Genomic DNA, 12593 nt, shown 5'->3' with positions numbered 1-12593 from the left:
TATGAATATAAAATATGAAGTTTTTCTATGTACTCGTTTGCTCTGGTCCTGATTTTTATTGACTCTTTATTTATTTCATATATGATCAAAGTGGATACATTTTCAATATATTCTACTGCATTAAATATAGCAGAAATGGCTCTTTAAGTTTCCTTTTAAATATAAGGATAATACTTATACGAGGGTTGTCCCAGAAAAACGCGAACATTCTAAATTTCTTTTGTTTCACTGGGACTATGAAGTTAAAAATAAGCATATAATTTATCAGGATCATCATTTTGTAAATGATCCCTAAATATTTCAGTGAAATATCTCTATGAATAAAATTTTCCTCTCATGTTAACAAATCTGTCAAAGTAGCTGTCGGCGCAACCCTGACGACGTCAAGCGTATCTCGTAGTGTTTACGAATTGGTTCTGGAAACTGCGCCTCTAAAAATATTCATTTAAGCACACAATCAGCAATGTAGATAATTTTGCTTTAGTTACCAAGTATGCATCTCAAATACTAATGTTATTAAAAGTTTGGGGAGTTAATTCTTTAAATAAACAATTTCACAACCCCGATCATAAACCTATACTTCATCGAATTATTTAACAACGGTCTTCACGTAGGCATATGACGTTCCGCTCTGATCTTTTCAGTTCGTCTTTATTTAAGTGGTCTATTCTCTTCTATAAGTTAACCATATAGGTCAACCTCAAACCTTTTTACTATATATAAACCTGTTTCCCATCTTTGCGTTTGTGTTTTTCATCGTTTAACATCTCTTTTCTTTGTATACAAGAGTCATATCCCGCTAAACATAGTGTTGCTTGGTAATTTGGTGCTCCACATTACCGCTTAACGCTTCGGTGCATAATATACAATTATGGACTGTTTTGGTGTTGAATATGGTTTGTTATTCATGTGTTATTTAACCACATGGAGTTATTTTTCTTTCCAGATTTTTAATTTTCTATAATAGTTTGATAAAAACGACGTGGAACGTTCATGAAATTAACGGAATTTCAATATAAAGGACCTTGTTATGAATATTCACTTTTATTTTTAAAACACTAATCTAAAAAGTTTCAAACATTAAAATTTCTTCATTTCAGACTGCCCGGTGTTTCGATGCCCTCTCTTTTGGCGAGGTTACAAAATGGCAAAAGACAACAACAACTGTAGATCGTGTCAGTGTAAATGGGGACTCTGAGTATCCAGCCCGTTCTCTGGCTGGTCTGTATATGGGTCTTTTCTTATGTTGTCTGTATAAAGATATATTCCTTTTTTCGAGCGGAAGGGAAAAGTATATTAATATACAGTTTTAATTAACATATAAAAGAAGGTTAATTGTATCCATATCTTAATACATATGTATTTTAGATTTCATTATAGCACCACTTTTATGTAGTTTCTCAATATCCTCATAGATGTTATGAAACGATAAATATATTTTAGTGATTTTTTTTTTCATTTTTTCTGATCTCAATATTTTATTTCAAGGTTAAACAAACAGAATCGCAAAAATTTCAGCAGATTGTAATTGAATTATTATTTATTTAAACAGGGTTGTAGATTTCGACTCGCATTTCCTCAAAATACAAGTATAAATTATGTCATTGGTGGAACTAACTACTTTCGCAATGACATTGAACATTTCCTGATCAGTGTAGATTTGAATGTTGTTCTCTATTGTCTGTATTTATAAACATTCATTCTTCGTTTATAATTCATATCAAATCCTTTACATTGTTTACTGTTTATCTATGTAATGGTTTAGGCTAACTTCGATTGTGCATTATAAGGGCGAAGAATATTTAATGAGGGAGGAATGTATTGGTTTGGGCCGAGGATATCGGCAGTCGTTAGTAACCTGTCTAGTGATGTAAGGGTTCCGATTTCGATTCACGGGCAGCCACACATCTTCTCTCTGCTTCTTACAGATTTTTGTCGTTGACCATCCTTGGAATTAAAGGTTAAAAAACTGACAGGGGATTATAAGAATTTTTAGCCTTGTTGCGTCTTTGAGGACGAAGACCATTTAATTAAGGAGGGGGATGTAACGGTTTTGGTCGTGTACATTGACCTGGAGGTGGTAGAGCATCCGACTAGTTATGCAGGGGTCCCAGGAACAATTCCCGGTTCAGTCATCCTTCTTGTTTCACTGAAAGCATCGCACGTTTAGTCTTGTCTTTTTAAGTTTTAAACGATTAAGGACATATAACAAGGGCACAGGGTGTTTCACAATATATGTCACACATCTAGAAGGGCATAATCTGAATATCGAGCATATCAAAAATACGAAAACACTGTCGGTAAGTTATAGAATTAAAATCATGATATTGCAAAGTGTCTGGAAAATTTTTAATGTACATTGAAGTAACTGATGATATAATTAGTGATGTCAAAATTTCAGCTGTTCTCAAAATGGCGTAAAACTTGCAGCAGAAATATGTTGTAAACTTAAATTAAGAACAACATCTTAAATATTATACAGGGTGTGATTGTGAAAAATATCCAGTCCAGAAATAGCTGTGTAGTTTTTAGCTCTACTGGTCAGAGACCAGAAGAGCTTATGCGATAGTAATGCGTCCGTCGTCCGTCCGTCTGTCTGTCTGTCTGTCCGTCTGTAAACAATTTTTCAAAACGCTACTCCTCCTACAGTTTTGGTTTGATTTCAATATAACTTGGCACACAAGTAGACTACACTAAGATACATAATTCTGTGTATCGGTTTTTGATTTCGACAAACGGTGTTGCCGTGGTTACTAAAAATAGAAATTTTTGTGAAAATCATTCAAAATGCTACTTCTCCTACAGTTTAAGTCTGATTTCAATATAACTTGGCACACAAGTAGACTTCACTAAAATACATAATTCTGTATATCGGTTTTTGATTTCGGTGAACGGTGTTGCCCTTGTTACTAAAAATAGAAAAATTTGTGAAAATCATTCAAAATGCTACTTCTCGTACAGTTTAAGTCTGATTTTAATATAACTTGGCACACAAGTAGACTACACTAAGATACATAATTCTTTGTATCGATTTTTGATTTCGATGTACGGTGTTGCCGTGGTTACTAAAAATAGAAATTCTTTGAAAAATATTCAAAATGCTACTTCTCGTACAGTTTAAGTCTGATTTCAATATAACTTGGCACACAAGTAGACTACACTTAGATACATAATTCTGTTTATCGGTTTAATTTTGATTTCAATGAATGGTATTGCCGTGGTAACTTAAAATAGAATTTTCCGTGAAATCATTCAAAATTAACTTCTCCCACATTTTAAGTCTGATTTCAATATAACATGGCACATAAGTAGACTACACTAAGATACATAATTTTGTGTATCGGTTTTTGATTTCGATGAACGGTGTTGCTGGTTACTAAAAATAGAAAAGTTTTTAAAATACATTCAAATTACTACTTCTTCAGTTTTGGTCTGATTTTAATATAACTTGGCACACAAGCAGACTACACTGAGATACATAATTATCAGTATTGTGTTTTTGATTTTGATGACTTATGTTGCCATAGTAATTTAAATTGAAAATTCTGTAAAATTTTATTAAAAGCTACTCCTACAGTTGTAGTCTTATGACAATCTTACCTCAAAAAGAGACTTAATCAAGGATCATTATTCTATTTATTGCTTTTGTAAAGTTTTAAGTCTTTACTGCTACTTTTCCTTTTCTTTATTATAAGTACAAACCAGTAGAGCTACAGTCTTGACAGAGACTTCTGGTTTATACACAATATAGTATTAAGAATAATTAGAGAGTTTGAACAAAATTATAACGTAAAGATGAAAGAAAGTTAAATCCCGACTCCCATTTCTAAAATTTAATTATGTTTAAACATTAAAGTAGCAACAATCTCAACAATAACTACAACATACTTAAGATAGGAGTACACTTGTTGGACACATGTTGACATGCTTTATTTTCATTTTATTTACTTTGTTAAAACAATGGGAAATAAGAAATTTTTTTTTCATATTAACGTAGACCGTATAATATATGAAATACCCAAGATTGTGTTACTGAAAAAAGACAGATAAGTATGAAACATATGGAGATAAAGAACAGTATTATATTATATTAACATTTATAGATATCTGGGTTTTTTTCCTTACATGTACATGTAAATGACTAAAAAAATCCTCTAGATTTGCTCTGCAAAAAAAACAAATTATCCTATTAGTTATATGTCCGAGAGATATTAACTAAAGATGAAAATGGTAGTTTCTATATTTATTCAGATATCAAAAAGCTGATTTTATAATAGTATATCAGTACATATATGTGCATAATACAATATACATATTATTTTTCTGATCCATATTCTATCCATACATATGAGGGATAATACATATTAAACTCTACTACTTATATTCTTAGACCCTTATTTACTTAGAAAAACTAAAATTATTAACATATAATTGTACGAGGTGGTAGTCTAAAATCAGGAATCGCCGGATCAGCAATAATATGATTTTAGATTTGGCTTGCTTTTACTACAAAAGAAATGATCTGATTTGATAGTTCATTATGATTATAGCCAATGAAAAGTCTTAGCCAATAATTAAGCCAGAAAATTTGTTCACCAAGACAACCCACCTGCGCAAGCAAACCTGCTTAACTTTTGTTATCAATGACATCGTTAAACTATCAAGAATCATGTACTTAAAATGTAAAACTTTATTAATATATTTAAATCTGCCCACAGTCATAATAAATAAAACAACTTAGACGTTTTTATATTATAAAAAATTAACTTTTTACTTCCATAAGTAGTGAGAAACTCTCCTCAAAAATTCAATTTTATTCCTGGAGGCATTTAGATCATGGACTACAGGGATCCGCCCTGGCCTTTCCTTCTACCTGTGATAAGACTAGTGTTTTCGCTGGATGTCTTCTCATAGACTAAAAAGAATGTGTATTTTAACCAATGGGTCTGTAATTAAAATTAATCAATTATATGGCCCAATGATATAAAAAAGACATCGAACATCAGTATCAAGAAAACATATTGATCGACTTTGATTTTAAAATCAATTTTATTCCTTATTTTAAACTTTCAAAGAGCATTCCAACAATTGCTAAGCAATCATTATACCATATTTATAATGCAATTCGGAATTTAGCATGTAAAGTCAATTTATTTAGATAAAATTATATTTCAATTGTGGTATTTGAAATCGTTCGTTTTTACATACTGAATCTGACGAAAGAATTACCTAATCAATACATTAGACATGAATTCCTTCACTGTTTGTTATCCTCATTTTTATTCCACCTGAGCCGAATGCTCTAGTGAGCTTTTCTAATCAAACTTTGTCCTTTGTCTGTCGTCGTTGTCTCGTCGTTAGTGTTGTTGCTGTTGTCGTTGTACATTAAAATTTTCACATCTCCATCTTGTTCTCAAGAACCACTGGGTCAAATTCAACCAAACTGGCTACAAAGTATCCTTAGGTAAAGAGGATCCAAGTTTGTTTAAATGAAGGGCCATGAAAGATGAAACTCATGTGGAATCATCGTCAGGTAGTGTAGATACAAGCTGTTTCAAATCATGACCCCGTGGAATAGGACTAAGTTTGACATAGGGATATATAGGAAAATTCTTTAAAAATCTTCTCAAGAACCATTGAGACAGGAAAGATAAAACTCAAAGAGTATAAGGTCTCAATGGTATATCAATGTTTTACATATTAAAATAAAGGGAAAAATAGAAAGAACAGAAAATCTATGTTTAGTCATATTGACATACAAACATCCTCATGCATTGAAGATTTAAATTTGTTTAAATCATGACCTCTTGGTATCTAGGAAGGGAAAATGGGGAATCAAATTCAAATTATTAAGAAGTAATACATGTGTATATACAAACAAACTGTAAAAAAAATCTTTAATAATCTTTTCTCAAGAACATCAAAATTATGTGCTATATTGATATAGAGGTTTTCTCAAGTAGCATTAAAATTCAAGACCCCCCACCCCACTCCACCCTCAGTAAACTTTTCAATTCAGGTCTAATGTGTTCTTATTCCTAGCAGATTTGCTCGATGAGCGATGTGGCCCCTGGGCCACTCTTATTTTCCATTTCTAAGGATTTAGGTAATTTAAAAAAATTAAAGATGGCAAATTACATGAAAAATGCTTTACCATACCTACCTTTTTCTCGAAATCCTTTATCAAAATTTTTGTATACTGTTCTCAGTTGCTTCATGACCAACATCCAAATAACTATCCCTAGTACACCTAGAATAGATTTTTTTTCTTTTATTTTAATAGGTTTGTTGATCTTAATAGCCTTATTGCTTTTTTTCCTCCTAAAATATCAAAGTTCCGTAATCTGGCATAACTCTGTATTCTTTTCCTTATCTGGCTTTATTAAATTCTTACATTAGATATACAGTAATCATGAAAACTAGAAGCTTTTGGAAGCAACAAAAATAAATTTTCATACGTTACATATCTTATTTCATCATATCTATTATCTATATACTTTTAAAAATTAAATCCAAGGATTTATTTACAGATTTGCATATATCTCCTTATAAGGATATCAAAAACAAATAGATGTTTTCATTTTGTTGTTAAACCTTTTTCTAAACACTTTCTTCTGTTATTTCCCAATCATGACAAGGAGCACACGGCGGGGATGCTCCCTCTTCCATGTCACCTGATCCCATCTCTGATGTTTGAAAGGTCTTTGTTTTCTCTTCTTCCGATTGGTACAATGTATTTTTTAATTTACTTTTTGACCTTGATACAGTTTGTTATCTCCAAATTTGACCCTTTATAAAATTTTAGAAATATTTTAAAGAGTGTCTTTTGTTTTTTGTAATCACTTTATTAACTCGACAATATGTGAGAACTTTTAACTTAATTGAGTTTATTTGAAATAATTGTACATTGCCTAAACTTAAAATGCAAACCAGAAGTCTCTGTCGAGACTGAAGCTCTACTGGTTTGTTCTTATAGCAATGGAAGGGAAAAGTTCTTAAGCAGTTGGGAATTGAAACTTTACCACAGCAATAAAAAGAATAATGATCCTTGATTAAGTCTCTTTATGTTCTTAGTATAGTCTACTTGCATGCCACATTATATTATAATCAGACTTAAACTGCAGGAGGAGTAGCATTTTGAGAGTTTTTAACAGAAATTTCTATTTTTAGTTACCATGGCAACACCGTTTATCGAAATCAAAAACCGATATATAGAATTATGTATCTTAGCGTAGTCTACTTGTGTGCCAAGTTGTATTGAAATCAGACCAAAACTGTAGGAGGAGTAGCATTTTGAAACAATTTCACAGAAATTTCTATTTTTGATAACAACGGCAACACCGTTCATCGAAATCAAAACTGATATACAGAAATATGTATCTTAGTGTAGTCTACTTGTATGCCAAGTTATATTGAAATCAGACCAAAACTGTAGGAGGAGTAGCATTTTTAAAGAATTTCATAGAAATATCTATTTTTAGTAACAACGGCAACACCATTCATCGAATTCAAAAACCGATACACAGAATTATGTATCTTAGTGTAGTCTACTTGTGTGCCAAGTTATATTGAAATCAGACCAAAACTGTTGGAGAAGTAGCATTTTGAAAGAATTTCACAGAAATTTCTATTTTTAGCAACAACGGCAACACCGTTCATCAAAATCAAAAATCGATACACAGAATTATGTATCTTAGTGTGGTCTTCTTGTGCGCTAAGTTATATTGAAATCAGACCAAAACTGTAGAAGGAGTAGTATTTTGAAAGAATTTCACAGAAATTTCTATTTTTAGTAACAACGGCAACACCGTTAATAGAAATAAAAAACCGATACACAGAATTATGTATCTTAGTGTAGTCTACTTGTGTGCCAAGTTATATTGAAATCAGACCAAAACTGTAGGAGGAGTAGCATTTTGAAAGATTGTTTACAGACAGACGGACAGACAGACAGACGGGCAGACAGACGGATGGACGACGGACGCATTACTATCGCATAAGCTCTTCTGGTCTCTGACCAGTAGAGCTAAAAATGGGGAACAGTGATCAATCTCACTAAAAATTAAACGTAAAAACAACACACACCTGCAACCATTGTTATAATTATGATTGCTCTATCGTCACTGGTTTGTGCATCCTTTATCCTTGTTGCTTCCTGTATGAAAACAACAATAGAGAGGAGGAATTAAGTATTTTATCATATGCACTTGCTGTGGACTTTAACTTGACATTTATATATATGTATAGCGACGAAGTTTTGTCAACTAACAATTGTAATTTCCATTCTTATTTTCATACGATATATCGTGGTAAGCTTAAGAAAAAAGATTCCACAGAGTCTGACACATTTGATTTATACTTGGATATTTTATAATTAGTTGAAATGGACGTTAATAGTAATCTAACAACCAAGGTCTACGATAAACGGGATAAGTTTAACTATTCAATCGTTATCTTCCCTTATTTATGCAGCAATACACCTTCATCATTTGCATATGTAGTTTTTTATACTGGGGTATTTCAGTTGGATCGATACGCATAAGCATGCTTTACAATTTCTAGAACGAGGCAAATAATTGACAAACAAGTTGATGAAACAATAATACCAGCAATCTCATTTAAATTCAACATTTCGTAATTTTGTATAGTCGATACAATGACGTTGTCAGCAAATACAATGTATCATTGAGTCAAATGCTTCATGGAGTTTCCCATACTAAGAAGAAGGTATGGTTTCCATACAAATTTTGCAATGTGATTTTCTAAAAAATGAAACTGGTGTACAAGTTGAAAACTAATTGCTTTTTAAATAATTGAAATTCAATGCAGAAAAATAATACAAGTCATTTTTCTCACATGTATCTTTAAATGCTTAATTTGGCGTCATAAACATGTGCATTTTCCCGTTTTTCTTACAAAGTTGCAGAAGACGCAAATTTTCAATGGAATTTTCTTTCAGATAACACTGTCCACAGGCATCGCCCACAAAGATCTTGAGATGTGATTTTTTATTGAATTTTGCACAAAATATCAAAAAATTAGCGTGGGCGACGGCTGTGGACACTGTTTTCTAAAAGGAAAATCACCCTGGAAATGTGCCATTTTGAGGCGTTTTCTATTGAAAATAGAGAAATGCTTCACATTAATAACGCCATATTTGCAGAATGGTAAACATTTATGCCATATTCTTTCTTGATTTATCAGAGTCAATTATTTAACTAATATTTAAGCAAGTTTCAAAACTTTTTGATGTCATTACATTTTTATGGGGCAATAAAGCTAAAACCATACCTTCTTCTTGTTAATCCATTATTTATAAATGAATTGACAACGGATTTTTCCATATTTCCCGATCATGACAAGGAGCACACGGCGGGTGTGACCGGTTGGCAGGGGTTGCTCACTCATCCTTGGCACCTGATCCCACCTCTGATGTTTCGGAGGTCTATGATTGATCTGCTCCTATTTCTATTTTCATGGATTTTTTTTTATCTTGAATACTGTTCGTTATTTCAATTTGTTTCATATAACATAAACTGATATAAATAAAAGAAATACGCACCTTCCAAATTTGGTAACCGTAAAAGCAAGGCTTAACCAGATCAATGAAAACAAAAATGCGGGCTGCTTTTTTCCATTCTTTTCTCAGCTGTTGAATTAAGGCATTTTCAAAATTATGAAAACACTTATATGGAAGAAGCTATATATGATATTGATCTCACATGTACTATCTTAGCATGACTTCTTGACTTTATCTACAACTTTGAAATTATTGTTCTTGTTGCTACTCTCAAATATCGCTTTATAATGTTTGCTTATTTTTAAATAAACTTAAATGATTAAATAAAACTGTCCTTGTCCTCGGATATATATAACACAAGTTAAAGCACACGTGACATGAAAATTGTCTGTTCTAAAATAAAACTACTGGTATTTTCATACTACAATCCATTGAGTGCATTATATTTACGATTACGATTCACAACAAAATCTAAATCTAAATTTAAAATATTAATCCTTTCAAAATTTCCGAATCTAGTAATCCTTTCAAAATTTCCGAATCTAGAAATCTTCATTTTTGCACAATATATAAATAACGTGTAATGTGTAAGTTAAAAATGCATAACTTCAGAAAGATTAAGAGTGAAAACAAACTCATCAAGTCATTATTTGATCATTTGCTACTTTTAACCAAAATGCAGGGAAGAAAGCAAACATGTATCACGATTATGATATATATTAGTAACCATAAAACGACATTTTTGAAAAAAAAAAAAGAATGTGTCCTTATAGTTCATTATTTTGTTAACCTAAATTATACTTTACGTTTTCTGAATTTAAGATTAAGGTACATTGATACTCTGATAAGAGAGATAACTCTTAATGACACAGATGTATATTATTCCTTTATAAATTTGTCAAGTTTAAGTGCCTTTTTTGTCAAATTTTGCCCCGCAAGCCATGCTATAATTGTTTGTATTTTATTCAGCATATACATTTCCTTTGGAAAATCATAAAAGTTAAAGAAAAATTTCATATGAGTGAGCAGAGGGTTTATGAACCTTAAGCATTCTACATAATTGATTGAAGGGTCATTATACTTACAATGATATAGGCAAAAATGTTCCAACAGACTGAAAAAGGGAGACCCACACTCAAAGAAATCACTTCTGGTGTGTTTAAATCTGTTCCATCTTTAAGTCCTAAGACTACAAAGCTTGCCTACAATAAATTGATCCTTAGTTAAAAATCTATAATTACTTTTGAATAATATATATGTATGAGAGATGACTTTGGCAACATACATACATTATATGCATGCACACGTACAGTGCATATAATGACCTATAAACATCTATTTGATAAAGATGTATCTTTTGTTTGGTTTGATAAATGCTTTGAGGTTATGAAGAAATATTATGAGTGCAAAAAAGATTAAAGGTGTTATAGCACATTATTGCTCGTGCGTGCCCGTGCAATGCCTGATATGACCAATATATTTAATATAGCCATAACATTATTATTATTAAGGTCTTCCGTTTCCAACGGAAGACCTTATTGTTTTCGTTCGGTTTCTTTTTCCCTATTATTAAGGTCTTCCGTTTCCAACGGAAGACCTTATTGTTTTCGTTCGGTTTCTTTTTCCCTATTATTATTAGGGTCTTCCGTCTTCAGCGGAAGACCCTTCTATTATTCTTATGTTTCTTTTTCACTTTTCTTATTATTAGGGTCTTCCGTCTTCAGCGGAAGACCCTTCTATTATTCTTATGTTTCTTTTTCACTTTTCTTATTATTATTATTATTATAATTATTATTATTATTCTTTTTTTCTGCACAAATTTTGTGCAGAAGATTTCTCAGAGATGGTTGGATGGATTTGCTTCAAATTTTCAGGGATGTTGCAGGATAATCTGAAGTTTATACCGGCTGAAGGATTTTGTGAAAATCACTTCCGGTCTAGAGTTATCGCCCTTTTATCAAAATTCAGAGGACCTCCTTGTCCGTTCATTTTCTCGAAAACGGCTTGAGCTAGAGCGCTGAAATTTTCAGTGATGATAGAGGACATGTCTCCATGTTACTGGGAGTTTGGATAGTTTCCGGAAGTACCTAGTATGGAAGCTCGGTAGGGGTCAAAATTTAGGACACGAATCACGAGTGATTTTTGGAGACATTTTGCATCATATCTTTTAAAGTATAAATATTTTGTAAGAACATACTGAACATCATTTGTGCAGAACAACAAGATCTTTCAAATGATATCAAGAAAAAAATGCTGACTCATCACATTAGGAGCAGAAAGGGGCCAAAAGTCTTTAATCGATAACTCTTTATCAGTTAATATTTTGTAATATAATACTGAAGCAAAAATGTTTATCTCAACAATCTACAGCTATATATCATAATTTTTATGACGTATGGTACATAATTAGGGGCCACAAGGGGCTAGAATGCCAAATCTTTGACGCTTTATATCTAGAGAGTGAGAAATATTTTGATAAGTAATATTGAACAAAAGATGTTCAAAATAATGTTGTGAACAATATGCAACCTTTCATTTTTCGCTAATCGTCCCCATTAGGGAGTTGAAGGGTTGGCCCCTAAATATTTCTTTTGCGAATAACTCGAAAACGAAAAAGAATCCCTGAATAGTTGTTGAGTAAAAAGTGCTCAAAATCCTAAGAGCTTTAAGATGATATCAAGAAAAAGGGGCTGGACACTCAAATTAGGGGCCAAAAAGGGCTAAAAGTCTTTTTTCGATAACTCTTTAACAGTCAATATTTTGCTATACATTACTGAAGCAAAAATGTTTATCTCAACAATCTAAAACTGTATATTATGATTTTTATGTCGTATATTACATAATTAGGGGCTACAAAGGGCCAGAATGCCAAATCGTTGATGCTTTAGATCTCGAAAGTGAGAAATATTTTGACAAGTAATATTGAACAAAAGATGTTCAAAATCATGTTCTGAACAATATGCAACCTTTCATTTTTCGCTAAACGTCCCCATTAGGGAGTTGAAGGGTTGGCCCCTAAATATTTCTTTTGCAAATAACTCGAAAACGAAAAAGAATCTCTGAATAGTTGTTG

The 12593-nt window shown here is 31.9% G+C and overlaps 1 long non-coding RNA gene across 1 annotated transcript; it reads right to left on the bottom strand.

Annotated features, from left to right (window-relative positions):
- Positions 1 to 4357: 4357 nt before the first annotated feature.
- LOC134267016 (uncharacterized) lies at positions 4358 to 10732 on the bottom strand. Its single transcript, XR_009992076.1, has 5 exons — positions 10606 to 10732; positions 9563 to 9649; positions 8086 to 8155; positions 6164 to 6250; positions 4358 to 4915 (listed from the first exon to the last, which is right to left on the bottom strand). It is a non-coding gene; the product is annotated as an uncharacterized LOC134267016 (long non-coding RNA).
- Between the last annotated feature and the right edge of the window lie 1861 nt (positions 10733 to 12593).

Source organism: Saccostrea cucullata, unplaced genomic scaffold (assembly GCF_032062105.1).
Source record: "Saccostrea cucullata isolate Sc308-1 unplaced genomic scaffold, CSIRO_AGI_Scuc_v1 ctg9884, whole genome shotgun sequence".
Taxonomy (NCBI): Eukaryota; Metazoa; Mollusca; class Bivalvia; order Ostreida; family Ostreidae; genus Saccostrea; species Saccostrea cuccullata.
Note: the sequence above shows the minus strand (reverse complement) of the source record. Positions and strands in the feature narration are given on the sequence as shown.